This window comes from Delphinapterus leucas, chromosome 6 (genome assembly GCF_059928025.1).
Source record: "Delphinapterus leucas isolate spDelLeu-1000000601 "Yukka" chromosome 6, BTC_Dleu_Yukka2, whole genome shotgun sequence".
NCBI classification, from domain to species: Eukaryota; Metazoa; Chordata; class Mammalia; order Artiodactyla; family Monodontidae; genus Delphinapterus; species Delphinapterus leucas.
Genome location: NC_143134.1, coordinates 32271856 through 32289619, shown reverse-complemented (window position 1 = coordinate 32289619; position 17764 = coordinate 32271856).

Sequence of the window (17764 nt, the reverse complement as noted above, 5' to 3'; positions counted from 1 at the left end):
CTAGGCCTCACTTGGAGTTTCCCCTTAGCTATACAACAGGACAGGATGAGCTCTGACCGAGAAACTGCAGTACCGCGGTTCCGTGTGAAACCGTCTTCTCCCTCTCACAGCCATGCCTGCCGTGAGAAGAGGCCCGGCGACAGCAGTGTTTCCCAGGGAGATTCAGGGCGCAATAGAGGATTCTTCAAGGTGCGAAAACAAGGCTAGTCCCGTCAGGCACCGGCTCCAGGTTGACACGGAGCGTAAGTATCTGTGCTTTCTATCCAAGTCCAAAGCGACCTAGTACATACTTGATTCAAGCGTTCTTCACAGGGTGCTCTGTGTGTCCCAAACTGCCGAGACCAAGGAATGCCTTTGGTCTCCTAGGGTCCCTTGCATCTACTGAAAGCCTGAAGTGTTCCACAGAGACCTGTGCTTTAGTGGAAGTTGGAAGGCAAGCCGCCTTTCCCCCTGAGATACGGTGATTTCAGGTATGAGTTCCTAGAAGGGCATGTAAGCAGAGAGTTTCTCCCAGTGTAGCTCAGACTAGGGCAACGAGGCCGACTTGCATGGTATGCTGGACTTGCGAGAACCGTGTTCCTGAAGCCGTTGCTGAGCCGAAGATATCTAGCTCCCCCCCAGGAGAGAGTGCAGTGCGTTACGCTTCACTCGGCCTAGCCAGGGGCACCCTGAAGGGCCTACGTGTCTGAGTGTGGCCCAGCAGGCCCAGGGGAGCCTGAGGGTACTCAGAGTTCTCGTAGGGAAACGGGTGCTGACGCGAGGGGGCCAGGAGTCCTGACAGGATTAGTACCGTTACACGAGGGCAGGAGGGCGACCAAGGCCTCAAGGAAAAGGCCGCAAAACTACCCTTCTGGATGGCAAATCAGAGCCTTAGGTAGAGGCTACGGCCCACCTTGGGATCCCCCTTCGCTCTAGAGCAGGGCAGGATAAGCTCCTGCCCGGGGCCTGAAAGCACCCTCTTCCTTTCGAGAAAACTCAGTTTCTTCCAGAGCCATGCCTGCACTGAGTACAAGCCCAGCAACCAAAGCGTTGTTCAGGAAGCTGCAAGGCCGCATGACTGGAGCTTTCAAGCCGGGAAGACCAGGCTTGCCTCAGAGGGCTGCCCTTTCCAGGTTTCCATGCAGAAGAAGCATCTGCGCTTTCTAACAATTCCAAAGAGACCTGGCTGCTCGCTGGGTCCTTCGAGGATCACCTTCTCTATGCAGGGTGCTCTGCGTGTAGCGAACTGCTTAAATGAAAGAATGCCTTAGGTGTCGTAGGCTCACGTGCATCTTCCAAATGCCTGCAGCGTTACCCTAGACACTGTGCTCTAGAGGCACTTGGACGGCAAGCCGACTTATTCCTTGAGGTAGGTTGACTTCAGGGATGAGGTCTTAGAAGGAACTGTGAGCAAGACGTTTTGCTCAGTGCAGCTCCGACTTCAGTAATGACGCAGCCTTCCATGGCCTGCTGCACAGGCTACCGCAGTGTTCCTGAGGCTGTTGGTGTGCTGAGGAAATCTAGCTACCCCGAGACAGTGTGCAAGCTGATGCCCTTCACTCGGCACACACACGAGTATTCCTGTCTCCTGGTCTGAATGTTGCTCTTCAACTCAGGAGAGCCTCCGGGTATTCAGTGTCATTGTATGGAAACGGATGCTGCCGGGAGGAGTCTAGGAGTCCTGAAGAGCTTCCAACCCTTCAAGTGAAGCAGAAGAGAGAACTAAGGCCTCACGGAAGCTGCTGCACTCCTACCCTGCTGCGTGGCGTATCAGGGTGCTCCTTCGAAGCTAGGCCTCACTTGGAGTTTCCCCTTAGCTATACAACAGGACAGGATGAGCTCTGACCGAGAAACTGCAGTACCCCGGTTCCGTGTGAAACCGTCTTCTCCCTCTCACAGCCATGCCTGCCGTGAGAAGAGGCCCGGCGACAGCAGTGTTTCCCAGGGAGATTCAGGGCGCAATAGAGGATTCTTCAAGGTGCGAAAACAAGGCTAGTCCCGTCAGGCACCGGCTCCAGGTTGACACGGAGCATAAGTATCTGTGCTTTCTATCCAAGTCGAAAGCGACCTAGTACATACTTGATTCAAGCGTTCTTCACAGGGTGCTCTGTGTGTCCCAAACTGCCGAGACCAAGGAATGCCTTTGGTCTCCTAGGGTCCCTTGCATCTACTGAAAGCCTGAAGCGTTCCACAGATACCTGTGCTTTAGTGGAAGTTGGAAGGCAAGCCGCCTTTCCCCCTGAGATACGGTGATTTCAGGTATGAGTTCCTAGAAGGGCATGTAAGCAGAGAGTTTCTCCCAGTGTAGCTCAGACTAGGGCAACGGAGCCGACTTGCATGGTATGCTGGACTTGCGAGAACCGTGTTCCTGAAGCCGTTGCTGAGCCGAAGATATCTAGCTCCCCCCCAGGAGAGAGTGCAGTGCGTTACGCTTCACTCGGCCTAGCCAGGGGCACCCTGAAGGGCCTACGTGTCTGAGTGTGGCCCAGCAGGCCCAGGGGAGCCTGAGGGTACTCAGAGTTCTCGTAGGGAAACGGGTGCTGACGCGAGGGGGCCAGGAGTCCTGACAGGATTAGTACCGTTACACGAGGACAGGAGGGCGACCAAGGCCTCAAGGAAAAGGCCGCAAAACTACCCTTCTGGATGGCAAATCAGAGCCTTAGGTAGAGGCTACGGCCCACCTTGGGATCCCCCTTCGCTCTAGAGCAAGGCAGGATAAGCTCCTGCCCGGGGCCTGAAAGCACCCTCTTCCTTTCGAGAAAACTCAGTTTCTTCCAGAGCCATGCCTGCACTGAGTACAAGCCCAGCAACCAAAGCGTTGTTCAGGAAGCTGCAAGGCCGCATGACTGGAGCTTTCAAGCCGGGAAGACCAGGCTTGCCTCAGAGGGCTGCCCTTTCCAGGTTTCCATGCAGAAGAAGCATCTGCGCTTTCTAACAATTCCAAAGAGACCTGGCTGCTCGCTGGGTCCTTCGAGGATCACCTTCTCTATGCAGGGTGCTCTGCGTGTAGCGAACTGCTTAAATGAAAGAATGCCTTAGGTGTCGTAGGCTCCCGTGCATCTTCCAAATGCCTGCAGCGTTACCCTAGACACTGTGCTCTAGAGGCACTTGGACGGCAAGCCGACTTATTCCTTGAGGTAGGTTGACTTCAGGGATGAGGTCCTAGAAGGAACTGTGAGCAAGACGTTTTGCTCAGTGCAGCTCCGACTACAGTAATGACGCAGCCTTCCATGGCCTGCTGCACAGGCTACCGCAGTGTTCCTGAGGCTGTTGGTGTGCTGAGGAAATCTAGCTCCCCCGAGGCAGTGTGCAAGCTGATGCCCTTCACTCGGCACACACAAGAGTATCCCTAAGTGTCTCCTGGTCTGAATGTTGCTCTTCAACTCAGGAGAGCCTCGGGGTACTCAGTGTCATTGTATGGAAACGGATGCTGCCGGGAGGAGTCTAAGAGTCCTGAAGAGCTTCCAACCCTTCAAGTGAAGCAGAAGAGAGAACTAAGGCCTCACGGAAGCTGCTGCACTCCTACCCTGCTGCGTGGCGTATCAGGGTGCTCCTTCGAAGCTAGGCCTCACTTGGAGTTTCCCCTTAGCTATACAACAGGACAGGATGAGCTCTGACCGAGAAACTGCAGTACCCCGGTTCCGTGTGAAACCGTCTTTTCCCTCTCACAGCCATGCCTGCCGTGAGAAGAGGCCCGGCGACAGCAGTGTTTCCCAGAGAGATTCAGGGCGCAATAGAGGATTCTTCAAGGTGCGAAAACAAGGCTAGTCCCGTCAGGCACCGGCTCCAGGTTGACACGGAGCATAAGTATCTGTGCTTTCTATCCAAGTCGAAAGCGACCTAGTACATACTTGATTCAAGCGTTCTTCACAGGGTGCTCTGTGTGTACCAAACTGCCGAGACCAAGGAATGCCTTTGGTCTCCTAGGGTCCCTTGCATCTACTGAAAGCCTGAAGCGTTCCACAGATACCTGTGCTTTAGTGGAAGTTGGAAGGCAAGCCGCCTTTCCCCCTGAGATACGGTGATTTCAGGTATGAGTTCCTAGAAGGGCATGTAAGCAGAGAGTTTCTCCCAGTGTAGCTCAGACTAGGGCAACGAGGCCGACTTGCATGGTATGCTGGACTTGCGAGAACCGTGTTCCTGAAGCCGTTGCTGAGCCGAAGATATCTAGCTCCCCCCCAGGAGAGAGTGCAGTGCGTTACGCTTCACTCGGCCTAGCCAGGGGCACCCTGAAGGGCCTACGTGTCTGAGTGTGGCCCAGCAGGCCCAGGGGAGCCTGAGGGTACTCAGAGTTCTCGTAGGGAAACGGGTGCTGACGCGAGGGGGCCAGGAGTCCTGACAGGATTAGTACCGTTACACGAGGGCAGGAGGGCGACCAAGGCCTCAAGGAAAAGGCCGCAAAACTACCCTTCTGGATGGCAAATCAGAGCCTTAGGTAGAGGCTACGGCCCACCTTGGGATCCCCCTTCGCTCTAGAGCAAGGCAGGATAAGCTCCTGCCCGGGGCCTGAAAGCACCCTCTTCCTTTCGAGAAAACTCAGTTTCTTCCAGAGCCATGCCTGCACTGAGTACAAGCCCAGCAACCAAAGCGTTGTTCAGGAAGCTGCAAGGCCGCATGACTGGAGCTTTCAAGCCGGGAAGACCAGGCTTGCCTCAGAGGGCTGCCCTTTCCAGGTTTCCATGCAGAAGAAGCATCTGCGCTTTCTAACAATTCCAAAGAGACCTGGCTGCTCGCTGGGTCCTTCGAGGATCACCTTCTCTATGCAGGGTGCTCTGCGTGTAGCGAACTGCTTAAATGAAAGAATGCCTTAGGTGTCGTAGGCTCACGTGCATCTTCCAAATGCCTGCAGCGTTACCCTAGACACTGTGCTCTAGAGGCACTTGGACGGCAAGCCGACTTACTCCTTGAGGTAGGTTGACTTCAGGGATGAGGTCCTAGAAGGAACTGTGAGCAAGACGTTTTGCTCAGTGCAGCTCCGACTACAGTAATGACGCAGCCTTCCATGGCCTGCTGCACAGGCTACCGCAGTGTTCCTGAGGCTGTTGGTGTGCTGAGGAAATCTAGCTACCCCGAGAGAGTGTGCAAGCTGATGCCCTTCACTCGGCACACACACGAGTATTCCTGTCTCCTGGTCTGAATGTTGCTCTTCAACTCAGGAGAGCCTCCGGGTATTCAGTGTCATTGTATGGAAACGGATGCTGCCGGGAGGAGTCTAGGAGTCCTGAAGAGCTTCCAACCCTTCAAGTGAAGCAGAAGAGAGAACTAAGGCCTCACGGAAGCTGCTGCACTCCTACCCTGCTGCGTGGCGTATCAGGGTGCTCCTTCGAAGCTAGGCCTCACTTGGAGTTTCCCCTTAGCTATACAACAGGACAGGATGAGCTCTGACCGAGAAACTGCAGTACCCCGGTTCCGTGTGAAACCGTCTTTTCCCTCTCACAGCCATGCCTGCCGTGAGAAGAGGCCCGGCGACAGCAGTGTTTCCCAGGGCGCAATAGAGGATTCTTCAAGGTGCGAAAACAAGGCTAGTCCCGTCAGGCACCGGCTCCAGGTTGACACGGAGCATAAGTATCTGTGCTTTCTATCCAAGTCGAAAGCGACCTAGTACATACTTGATTCAAGCGTTCTTCACAGGGTGCTCTGTGTGTACCAAACTGCCGAGACCAAGGAATGCCTTTGGTCTCCTAGGGTCCCTTGCATCTACTGAAAGCCTGAAGCGTTCCACAGATATCTGTGCTTTAGTGGAAGTTGGAAGGCAAGCCGCCTTTCCCCCTGAGATACGGTGATTTCAGGTATGAGTTCCTAGAAGGGCATGTAAGCAGAGAGTTTCTCCCAGTGTAGCTCAGACTAGGGCAACGAGGCCGACTTGCATGGTATGCTGGACTTGCGAGAACCGTGTTCCTGAAGCCGTTGCTGAGCCGAAGATATCTAGCTCCCCCCCAGGAGAGAGTGCAGTGCGTTACGCTTCACTCGGCCTAGCCAGGGGCACCCTGAAGGGCCTACGTGTCTGAGTGTGGCCCAGCAGGCCCAGGGGAGCCTGAGGGTACTCAGAGTTCTCGTAAGGAAACGGGTGCTGACGCGAGGGGGCCAGGAGTCCTGACAGGATTAGTACCGTTACACGAGGGCAGGAGGGCGACCAAGGCCTCAAGGAAAAGGCCGCAAAACTACCCTTCTGGATGGCAAATCAGAGCCTTAGGTAGAGGCTACGGCCCACCTTGGGATCCCCCTTCGCTCTAGAGCAAGGCAGGATAAGCTCCCGCCCGGGGCCTGAAAGCACCCTCTTCCTTTCGAGAAAACTCAGTTTCTTCCAGAGCCATGCCTGCACTGAGTACAAGCCCAGCAACCAAAGCGTTGTTCAGGAAGCTGCAAGGCCGCATGACTGGAGCTTTCAAGCCGGGAAGACCAGGCTTGCCTCAGAGGGCTGCCTTTTCCAGGTTTCCATGCAGAAGAAGCATCTGCGCTTTCTAACAATTCCAAAGAGACCTGGCTGTTCGCTGGGTCCTTCGAGGATCACCTTCTCTATGCAGGGTGCTCTGCGTGTAGCGAACTGCTTAAATGAAAGAATGCCTTAGGTGTCCTAGGCTCACGTGCATCTTCCAAATGCCTGCAGCGTTACCCTAGACACTGTGCTCTAGAGGCACTTGGAAGGCAAGCCGACTTACTCCTTGAGGTAGGTTGACTTCAGGGATGAGGTCCTAGAAGGAACTGTGAGCAAGACGTTTTGCTCAGTGCAGCTCCGACTACAGTAATGACGCAGCCTTCCATGGCCTGCTGCACAGGCTACCGCAGTGTTCCTGAGGCTGTTGGTGTGCTGAGGAAATCTAGCTCCCCCGAGACAGTGTGCAAGCTGATGCCCTTCACTCGGCACACACACGAGTATTCCTGTCTCCTGGTCTGAATGTTGCTCTTCAACTCAGGAGAGCCTCCGGGTATTCAGTGTCATTGTATGGAAACGGATGCTGCCGGGAGGAGTCTAGGAGTCCTGAAGAGCTTCCAACCCTTCAAGTGAAGCAGAAGAGAGAACTAAGGCCTCACGGAAGCTGCTGCACTCCTACCCTGCTGCGTGGCGTATCAGGGTGCTCCTTCGAAGCTAGGCCTCACTTGGAGTTTCCCCTTAGCTATACAACAGGACAGGATGAGCTCTGACCGAGAAACTGCAGTACCCCGGTTCCGTGTGAAACCGTCTTCTCCCTCTCACAGCCATGCCTGCCGTGAGAAGAGGCCCGGCGACAGCAGTGTTTCCCAGGGAGATTCAGGGCGCAATAGAGGATTCTTCAAGGTGCGAAAACAAGGCTAGTCCCGTCAGGCACCGGCTCCAGGTTGACACGGAGCGTAAGTATCTGTGCTTTCTATCCAAGTCCAAAGCGACCTAGTACATACTTGATTCAAGCGTTCTTCACAGGGTGCTCTGTGTGTCCCAAACTGCCGAGACCAAGGAATGCCTTTGGTCTCCTAGGGTCCCTTGCATCTACTGAAAGCCTGAAGTGTTCCACAGAGACCTGTGCTTTAGTGGAAGTTGGAAGGCAAGCCGCCTTTCCCCCTGAGATACGGTGATTTCAGGTATGAGTTCCTAGAAGGGCATGTAAGCAGAGAGTTTCTCCCAGTGTAGCTCAGACTAGGGCAACGAGGCCGACTTGCATGGTATGCTGGACTTGCGAGAACCGTGTTCCTGAAGCCGTTGCTGAGCCGAAGATATCTAGCTCCCCCCCAGGAGAGAGTGCAGTGCGTTACGCTTCACTCGGCCTAGCCAGGGGCACCCTGAAGGGCCTACGTGTCTGAGTGTGGCCCAGCAGGCCCAGGGGAGCCTGAGGGTACTCAGAGTTCTCGTAGGGAAACGGGTGCTGACGCGAGGGGGCCAGGAGTCCTGACAGGATTAGTACCGTTACACGAGGGCAGGAGGGCGACCAAGGCCTCAAGGAAAAGGCCGCAAAACTACCCTTCTGGATGGCAAATCAGAGCTTTAGGTAGAGGCTACGGCCCACCTTGGGATTCCCCTTCGCTCTAGAGCAGGGCAGGATAAGCTCCCGCCCGAGGCCTGAAAGCACCCTCTTCCTTTCGAGAAAACTCAGTTTCTTCCAGAGCCATGCCTGCACTGAGTACAAGCCCAGCAACCAAAGCGTTGTTCAGGAAGCTGCAAGGCCGCATGACTGGAGCTTTCAAGCCGGGAAGACCAGGCTTGCCTCAGAGGGCTGCCTTTTCCAGGTTTCCATGCAGAAAAGCATCTGCGCTTTCTAACAATTCCAAAGAGACCTGGCTGCTCGCTGGGTCCTTCGAGGATCACCTTCTCTATGCAGGGTGCTCTGCGTGTAGCGAACTGCTTAAATGAAAGAATGCCTTAGGTGTCCTAGGCTCACGTGCATCTTCCAAATGCCTGCAGCGTTACCCTAGACACTGTGCTCTAGAGGCACTTGGACGGCAAGCCGACTTACTCCTTGAGGTAGGTTGACTTCAGGGATGAGGTCCTAGAAGGAACTGTGAGCAAGACGTTTTGCTCAGTGCAGCTCCGACTACAGTAATGACGCAGCCTTCCATGGCCTGCTGCACAGGCTACCGCAGTGTTCCTGAGGCTGTTGGTGTGCTGAGGAAATCTAGCTCCCCCGAGACAGTGTGCAAGCTGATGCCCTTCACTCGGCACACACACGAGTATTCCTGTCTCCTGGTCTGAATGTTGCTCTTCAACTCAGGAGAGCCTCCGGGTATTCAGTGTCATTGTATGGAAACGGATGCTGCCGGGAGGAGTCTAGGAGTCCTGAAGAGCTTCCAACCCTTCAAGTGAAGCAGAAGAGAGAACTAAGGCCTCACGGAAGCTGCTGCACTCCTACCCTGCTGCGTGGCGTATCAGGGTGCTCCTTCGAAGCTAGGCCTCACTTGGAGTTTCCCCTTAGCTATACAACAGGACAGGATGAGCTCTGACCGAGAAACTGCAGTACCCCGGTTCCGTGTGAAACCGTCTTCTCCCTCTCACAGCCATGCCTGCCGTGAGAAGAGGCCCGGCGACAGCAGTGTTTCCCAGGGAGATTCAGGGCGCAATAGAGGATTCTTCAAGGTGCGAAAACAAGGCTAGTCCCGTCAGGCACCGGCTCCAGGTTGACACGGAGCGTAAGTATCTGTGCTTTCTATCCAAGTCCAAAGCGACCTAGTACATACTTGATTCAAGCGTTCTTCACAGGGTGCTCTGTGTGTCCCAAACTGCCGAGACCAAGGAATGCCTTTGGTCTCCTAGGGTCCCTTGCATCTACTGAAAGCCTGAAGTGTTCCACAGAGACCTGTGCTTTAGTGGAAGTTGGAAGGCAAGCCGCCTTTCCCCCTGAGATACGGTGATTTCAGGTATGAGTTCCTAGAAGGGCATGTAAGCAGAGAGTTTCTCCCAGTGTAGCTCAGACTAGGGCAACGAGGCCGACTTGCATGGTATGCTGGACTTGCGAGAACCGTGTTCCTGAAGCCGTTGCTGAGCCGAAGATATCTAGCTCCCCCCCAGGAGAGAGTGCAGTGCGTTACGCTTCACTCGGCCTAGCCAGGGGCACCCTGAAGGGCCTACGTGTCTGAGTGTGGCCCAGCAGGCCCAGGGGAGCCTGAGGGTACTCAGAGTTCTCGTAGGGAAACGGGTGCTGACGCGAGGGGGCCAGGAGTCCTGACAGGATTAGTACCGTTACACGAGGGCAGGAGGGCGACCAAGGCCTCAAGGAAAAGGCCGCAAAACTACCCTTCTGGATGGCAAATCAGAGCCCTAGGTAGAGGCTACGGCCCACCTTTGGATCCCCCTTCGCTCTAGAGCAGGGCAGGATAAGCTCCCGCCCGGGGCCTGAAAGCACCCTCTTCCTTTCGAGAAAACTCAGTTTCTTCCAGAGCCATGCCTGCACTGAGTACAAACCCAGCAACCAAAGCGTTGTTCAGGAAGCTGCAAGGCCGCATGACTGGAGCTTTCAAGCCGGGAAGACCAGGCTTGCCTCAGAGGGCTGCCTTTTCCAGGTTTCCATGCAGAAGAAGCATCTGCGCTTTCTAACAATTCCAAAGAGACCTGGCTGTTCGCTGGGTCCTTCGAGGATCACCTTCTCTATGCAGGGTGCTCTGCGTGTAGCGAACTGCTTAAATGAAAGAATGCCTTAGGTGTCGTAGGCTCACGTGCATCTTCCAAATGCCTGCAGCGTTACCCTAGACACTGTGCTCTAGAGGCACTTGGACGGCAAGCCGACTTACTCCTTGAGGTAGGTTGACTTCAGGGATGAGGTCCTAGAAGGAACTGTGAGCAAGACGTTTTGCTCAGTGCAGCTCCGACTACAGTAATGACGCAGCCTTCCATGGCCTGCTGCACAGGCTACCGCAGTGTTCCTGAGGCTGTTGGTGTGCTGAGGAAATCTAGCTCCCCCGAGGCAGTGTGCAAGCTGCTGCCCTTCACTCGGCACACACACGAGTATCCCTAAGTGTCTCCTGGTCTGAATGTTGCTCTTCAACTCAGGAGAGCCTCGGGGTACTCAGTGTCATTGTATGGAAACGGATGCTGCCGGGAGGAGTCTAGGAGTCCTGAAGAGCTTCCAACACTTCAAGTGAAGCAGAAGAGAGAACTAAGGCCTCACGGAAGCTGCTGCACTCCTACCCTGCTGCGTGGCGTATCAGGGTGCTCCTTCGAAGCTAGGCCTCACTTGGAGTTTCCCCTTAGCTATACAACAGGACAGGATGAGCTCTGACCGAGAAACTGCAGTACCCCGGTTCCGTGTGAAACCGTCTTCTCCCTCTCACAGCCATGCCTGCCGTGAGAAGAGGCCCGGCGACAGCAGTGTTTCCCAGGGAGATTCAGGGCGCAATAGAGGATTCTTCAAGGTGCGAAAACAAGGCTAGTCCCGTCAGGCACCGGCTCCAGGTTGACACGGAGCGTAAGTATCTGTGCTTTCTATCCAAGTCCAAAGCGACCTAGTACATACTTGATTCAAGCGTTCTTCACAGGGTGCTCTGTGTGTCCCAAACTGCCGAGACCAAGGAATGCCTTTGGTCTCCTAGGGTCCCTTGCATCTACTGAAAGCCTGAAGTGTTCCACAGAGACCTGTGCTTTAGTGGAAGTTGGAAGGCAAGCCGCCTTTCCCCCTGAGATACGGTGATTTCAGGTATGAGTTCCTAGAAGGGCATGTAAGCAGAGAGTTTCTCCCAGTGTAGCTCAGACTAGGGCAACGAGGCCGACTTGCATGGTATGCCTGACTTGCGAGAACCGTGTTCCTGAAGCCGTTGCTGAGCCGAAGATATCTAGCTCCCCCCCAGGAGAGAGTGCAGTGCGTTACGCTTCACTCGGCCTAGCCAGGGGCACCCTGAAGGGCCTACGTGTCTGAGTGTGGCCCAGCAGGCCCAGGGGAGCCTGAGGGTACTCAGAGTTCTCGTAGGGAAACGGGTGCTGACGCGAGGGGGCCAGGAGTCCTGACAGGATTAGTACTGTTACACGAGGGCAGGAGGGCGACAAAGGCCTCAAGGAAAAGGCCGCAAAACTACCCTTCTGGATGGCAAATCAGAGCCCTAGGTAGAGGCTACGGCCCACCTTGGGATCCCCCTTCGCTCTAGAGCAGGGCAGGATAAGCTCCCGCCCGGGGCCTGAAAGAACCCTCTTCCTTTCGAGAAAACTCAGTTTCTTCCAGAGCCATGCCTGCACTGAGTACAAACCCAGCAACCAAAGCGTTGTTCAGGAAGCTGCAAGGCCGCATGACTGGAGCTTTGAAGCCGGGAAGACCAGGCTTGCCTCAGAGGGCTGCCTTTTCCAGGTTTCCATGCAGAAGAAGCATCTGCGCTTTCTAACAATTCCAAAGAGACCTGGCTGCTCGCTGGGTCCTTCGAGGATCACCTTCTCTATGCAGGGTGCTCTGCGTGTAGCGAACTGCTTAAATGAAAGAATGCCTTAGGTGTCCTAGGCTCACGTGCATCTTCCAAATGCCTGCAGCGTTACCCTAGACACTGTGCTCTAGAGGCACTTGGACGGCAAGCCGACTTACTCCTTGAGGTAGGTTGACTTCAGGGATGAGGTCCTAGAAGGAACTGTGAGCAAGACGTTTTGCTCAGTGCAGCTCCGACTACAGTAATGACGCAGCCTTCCATGGCCTGCTGCACAGGCTACCGAAGTGTTCCTGAGGCTGTTGGTGTGCTGAGGAAATCTAGCTCCCCCGAGACAGTGTGCAAGCTGATGCCCTTCACTCGGCACACACACGAGTATTCCTGTCTCCTGGTGTGAATGTTGCTCTTCAACTCAGGAGAGCCTCCGGGTATTCAGTGTCATTGTATGGAAACGGATGCTGCCGGGAGGAGTCTAGGAGTCCTGAAGAGCTTCCAACCCTTCAAGTGAAGCAGAAGAGAGAACTAAGTCCTCACGGAAGCTGCTGCACTCCTACCCTGCTGCGTGGCGTATCAGGGTGCTCCTTCGAAGCTAGGCCTCACTTGGAGTTTCCCCTTAGCTATACAACAGGACAGGATGAGCTCTGACCGAGAAACTGCAGTACCCCGGTTCCGTGTGAAACCGTCTTCTCCCTCTCACAGCCATGCCTGCCGTGAGAAGAGGCCCGGCGACAGCAGTGTTTCCCAGGGAGATTCAGGGCGCAATAGAGGATTCTTCAAGGTGCGAAAACAAGGCTAGTCCCGTCAGGCACCGGCTCCAGGTTGACACGGAGCGTAAGTATCTGTGCTTTCTATCCAAGTCCAAAGCGACCTAGTACATACTTGATTCAAGCGTTCTTCACAGGGTGCACTCTGTGTCCCAAACTGCCGAGACCAAGGAATGCCTTTGGTCTCCTAGGGTCCCTTGCATCTACTGAAAGCCTGAAGTGTTCCACAGAGCCCTGTGCTTTAGTGGAAGTTGGAAGGCAAGCCGCCTTTCCCCCTGAGATACGGTGATTTCAGGTATGAGTTCCTAGAAGGGCATGTAAGCAGAGAGTTTCTCCCAGTGTAGCTCAGACTAGGGCAACGAGGCCGACTTGCATGGTATGCTGGACTTGCGAGAACCGTGTTCCTGAAGCCGTTGCTGAGCCGAAGATATCTAGCTCCCCCCCAGGAGAGAGTGCAGTGCGTTACGCTTCACTCGGCCTAGCCAGGGGCACCCTGAAGGGCCTACGTGTCTGAGTGTGGCCCAGCAGGCCCAGGGGAGCCTGAGGGTACTCAGAGTTCTCGTAGGGAAACGGGTGCTGACGCGAGGGGGCCAGGAGTCCTGACAGGATTAGTACCGTTACACGAGGGCAGGAGGGCGACCAAGGCCTCAAGGAAAAGGCCGCAAAACTACTCTTCTGGATGGCAAATCAGAGCCTTACGTAGAGGCTACGGCCCACCTTGGGATCCCCCTTCGCTCTAGAGCAGGGCAGGATATGCTCCCGCCTGGGGCCTGAAAGCACCCTCTTCCTTTCGAGAAAACTCAGTTTCTTCCAGAGCCATGCCTGCACTGAGTACAAGCCCAGCAACCAAAGCGTTGTTCAGGAAGCTGCAAGGCCGCATGACTGGAGCTTTCAAGCCGGGAAAACCAGGCTTGCCTCAGAGGGCTGCCTTTTCCAGGTTTCCATGCAGAAGAAGCATCTGCGCTTTCTATCAATTCCAAAGAGACCTGGCTGTTCGCTGGGTCCTTCGAGGATCACCTTCTCTATGCAGGGTGCTCTGCGTGTAGCGAACTGCTTAAATGAAAGAATGCCTTAGGTGTCCTAGGCTCACGTGCATCTTCCAAATGCCTGCAGCGTTACCCTAGACACTGTGCTCTAGAGGCACTTGGACGGCAAGCCGACTTACTCCTTGAGGTAGGTTGACTTCAGGGATGAGGTCCTAGAAGGAACTGTGAGCAAGACCTTTTGCTCACTGCAGCTCCGACTACAGTAATGACGCAGCCTTCCATGGCCTGCTGCACAGGCTACCGCAGTGTTCCTGAGGCTGTTGGTGTGCTGAGGAAATCTAGCTCCCCCGAGGCAGTGTGCAAGCTGCTGCCCTTCACTCGGCACACACACGAGTATCCCTAAGTGTCTCCTGGTCTGAATGTTGCTCTTCAACTCAGGAGAGCCTCGGGGTACTCAGTGTCATTGTTTGGAAACGGATGCTGCCGGGAGGAGTCTAGGAGTCCTGAAGAGCTTCCAACCGTTCAAGTGAAGCAGAAGAGAGAACTAAGGCCTCAGGGAAGCTGCTGCACTCCTACCCTGCTGCGTGGCGTATCAGGGTGCTCCTTCGAAGCTAGGCCTCACTTGGAGTTTCCCCTTAGCTATACAACAGGACAGGATGAGCTCTGACCGAGAAACTGCAGTACCCCGGTTCCGTGTGAAACCGTCTTCTCCCTCTCACAGCAATGCCTGCCGTGAGAAGATGCCCGGCGACAGCAGTGTTTCCCAGGGAGATTCAGGGCGCAATAGAGGATTCTTCAAGGTGCGAAAACAAGGCTAGTCCCGTCAGGCACCGGCTCCAGGTTGACACGGAGCGTAAGTATCTGTGCTTTCTATCCAAGTCCAAAGCGACCTAGTACATACTTGATTCAAGCGTTCTTCACAGGGTGCTCTGTGTGTCCCAAACTGCCGAGACCAAGGAATGCCTTTGGTCTCCTAGGGTCCCTTGCATCTACTGAAAGCCTGAAGTGTTCCACAGAGCCCTGTGCTTTAGTGGAAGTTGGAAGGCAAGCCGCCTTTCCCCCTGAGATACGGTGATTTCAGGTATGAGTTCCTAGAAGGGCATGTAAGCAGAGAGTTTCTCCCAGTGTAGCTCAGACTAGGGCAACGAGGCCGACTTGCATGGTATGCTGGACTTGCGAGAACCGTGTTCCTGAAGCCGTTGCTGAGCCGAAGATATCTAGCTCCCCCCCAGGAGAGAGTGCAGTGCGTTACGCTTCACTCGGCCTAGCCAGGGGCACCCTGAAGGGCCTACGTGTCTGAGTGTGGCCCAGCAGGCCCAGGGGAGCCTGAGGGTACTCAGAGTTTTCGTAGGGAAACGGGTGCTGACGCGAGGGGGCCAGGAGTCCTGACAGGATTAGTACCGTTACACGAGGGCAGGAGGGCGACCAAGGCCTCAAGGAAAAGGCCGCAAAACTACCCTTCGGGATGGCAAATCAGAGCCTTAGGTAGAGGCTACGGCCCACCTTGGGATCCCCCTTCGCTCTAGAGCAAGGCAGGATAAGCTCCTGCCCGGGGCCTGAAAGCACCCTCTTCCTTTCGAGAAAACTCAGTTTCTTCCAGAGCCATGCCTGCAGTGAGTACAAGCCCAGCAACCAAAGCGTTGTTCAGGAAGCTGCAAGGCCGCATGACTGGAGCTTTCAAGCCGGGAAGACCAGGCTTGCCTCAGAGGGCTGCCTTTTCCAGGTTTCCATGCAGAAGAAGCATCTGCGCTTTCTAACAAGTCCAAAGAGACCTGGCTGCTCGCTGGGTCCTTCGAGGATCACCTTCTCTATGCAGGGTGCTCTGCGTGTAGCGAACTGCTTAAATGAAAGAATGCCTTAGGTGTCCTAGGCTCACGTGCATCTTCCAAATGCCTGCAGCGTTACCCTAGACACTGTGCTCTAGAGGCACTTGGACGGCAAGCCGACTTATTCCTTGAGGTAGGTTGACTTCAGGGATGAGGTCCTAGAAGGAACTGTGAGCAAGACGTTTTGCTCAGTGCAGCTCCGACTACAGGAATGACGCAGCCTTCCATGGCCTGCTGCACAGGCTACCGAAGTGTTCCTGAGGCTGTTGGTGTGCTGAGGAAATCTAGCTCCCCCGAGACAGTGTGCAAGCTGATGCCCTTCACTCGGCACACACACGAGTATTCCTGTCTCCTGGTCTGAATGTTGCTCTTCAACTCAGGAGAGCCTCCGGGTATTCAGTGTCATTGTATGGAAACGGATGCTGCCGGGAGGAGTCTAGGAGTCCTGAAGAGCTTCCAACCCTTCAAGTGAAGCAGAAGAGAGAACTAAGTCCTCATGGAAGCTGCTGCACTCCTACCCTGCTGCGTGGCGTATCAGGGTGCTCCTTCGAAGCTAGGCCTCACTTGGAGTTTCCCCTTAGCAATACAACAGGACAGGATGAGCTCTGACCGAGAAACTGCAGTACCCCGGTTCCGTGTGAAACCGTCTTCTCCCTCTCACAGCCATGCCTGCCGTGAGAAGAGGCCCGGCGACAGCAGTGTTTCCCAGGGAGATTCAGGGCGCAATAGAGGATTCTTCAAGGTGCGAAAACAAGGCTAGTCCCGTCAGGCACCGGCTCCAGGTTGACACGGAGCGTAAGTATCTGTGCTTTCTATCCAAGTCCAAAGCGACCTAGTACATACTTGATTCAAGCGTTCTTCACAGGGTGCTCTGTGTGTCCCAAACTGCCGAGACCAAGGAATGCCTTTGGTCTCCTAGGGTCCCTTGCATCTACTGAAAGCCTGAAGTGTTCCACAGAGACCTGTGCTTTAGTGGAAGTTGGAAGGCAAGCCGCCTTTCCCCCTGAGATACGGTGATTTCAGGTATGAGTTCCTAGAAGGGCATGTAAGCAGAGAGTTTCTCCCAGTGTAGCTCAGACTAGGGCAACGAGGCCGACTTGCATGGTATGCTGGACTTGCGAGAACCGTGTTCCTGAAGCCGTTGCTGAGCCGAAGATATCTAGCTCCCCCCCAGGAGAGAGTGCAGTGCGTTACGCTTCACTCGGCCTAGCCAGGGGCACCCTGAAGGGCCTACGTGTCTGAGTGTGGCCCAGCAGGCCCAGGGGAGCCTGAGGGTACTCAGAGTTCTCGTAGGGAAACGGGTGCTGACGCGAGGGGGCCAGGAGTCCTGACAGGATTAGTACCGTTACACGAGGGCAGGAGGGCGACCAAGGCCTCAAGGAAAAGGCCGCAAAACTACCCTTCTGGATGGCAAATCAGAGCCTTAGGTAGAGGCTAAGGCCCACCTTGGGATCCCCCTTCGCTCTAGAGCAAGGCAGGATAAGCTCCTGCCCGGGGCCTGAAAGCACCCTCTTCCTTTCGAGAAAACTCAGTTTCTTCCAGAGCCATGCCTGCACTGAGTACAAGCCCAGCAACCAAAGCGTTGTTCAGGAAGCTGCAAGGCCGCATGACTGGAGCTTTCAAGCCGGGAAGACCAGGCTTGCCTCAGAGGGCTGCCTTTTCCAGGTTTCCATGCAGAAGAAGCATCTGCGCTTTCTAACAATTCCAAAGAGACCTGGCTGTTCGCTGGGTCCTTCGAGGATCAACTTCTCTATGCAGGGTGCTCTGCGTGTAGCGAACTGCTTAAATGAAAGAATACCTTAAGTGTCCTAGGCTCACGTGCATCTTCCAAATGCCTGCAGCGTTACCCTAGACACTGTGCTCTAGAGGCACTTGGACGGCAAGCCGACTTACTCCTTGAGGTAGGTTGACTTCAGGGATGAGGTCCTAGAAGGAACTGTGAGCAAGACGTTTTGCTCAGTGCAGCTCCGACTACAGTAATGACGCAGCCTTCCATGGCCTGCTGCACAGGCTACCGCAGTGTTCCTGAGGCTGTTGGTGTGCTGAGGAAATCTAGCTCCCCCGAGGCAGTGTGCAAGCTGCTGCCCTTCACTCGGCATACACAAGAGTATCCCTAAGTGTCTCCTGGTCTGAATGTTGCTCTTCAACTCAGGAGAGCCTCGGGGTACTCAGTGTCATTGTACGGAAACGGATGCTGCCGGGAGGAGTCTAAGAGTCCTGAAGAGCTTCCAACCCTTCAAGTGAAGCAGAAGAGAGAACTAAGGCCTCACGGAAGCTGCTGCACTCCTACCCTGCTGCGTGGCGTATCAGGGTGCTCCTTCGAAGCTAGGCCTCACTTGGAGTTTCCCCTTAGCTATACAACAGGACAGGATGAGCTCTGACCGAGAAACTGCAGTACCCCGGT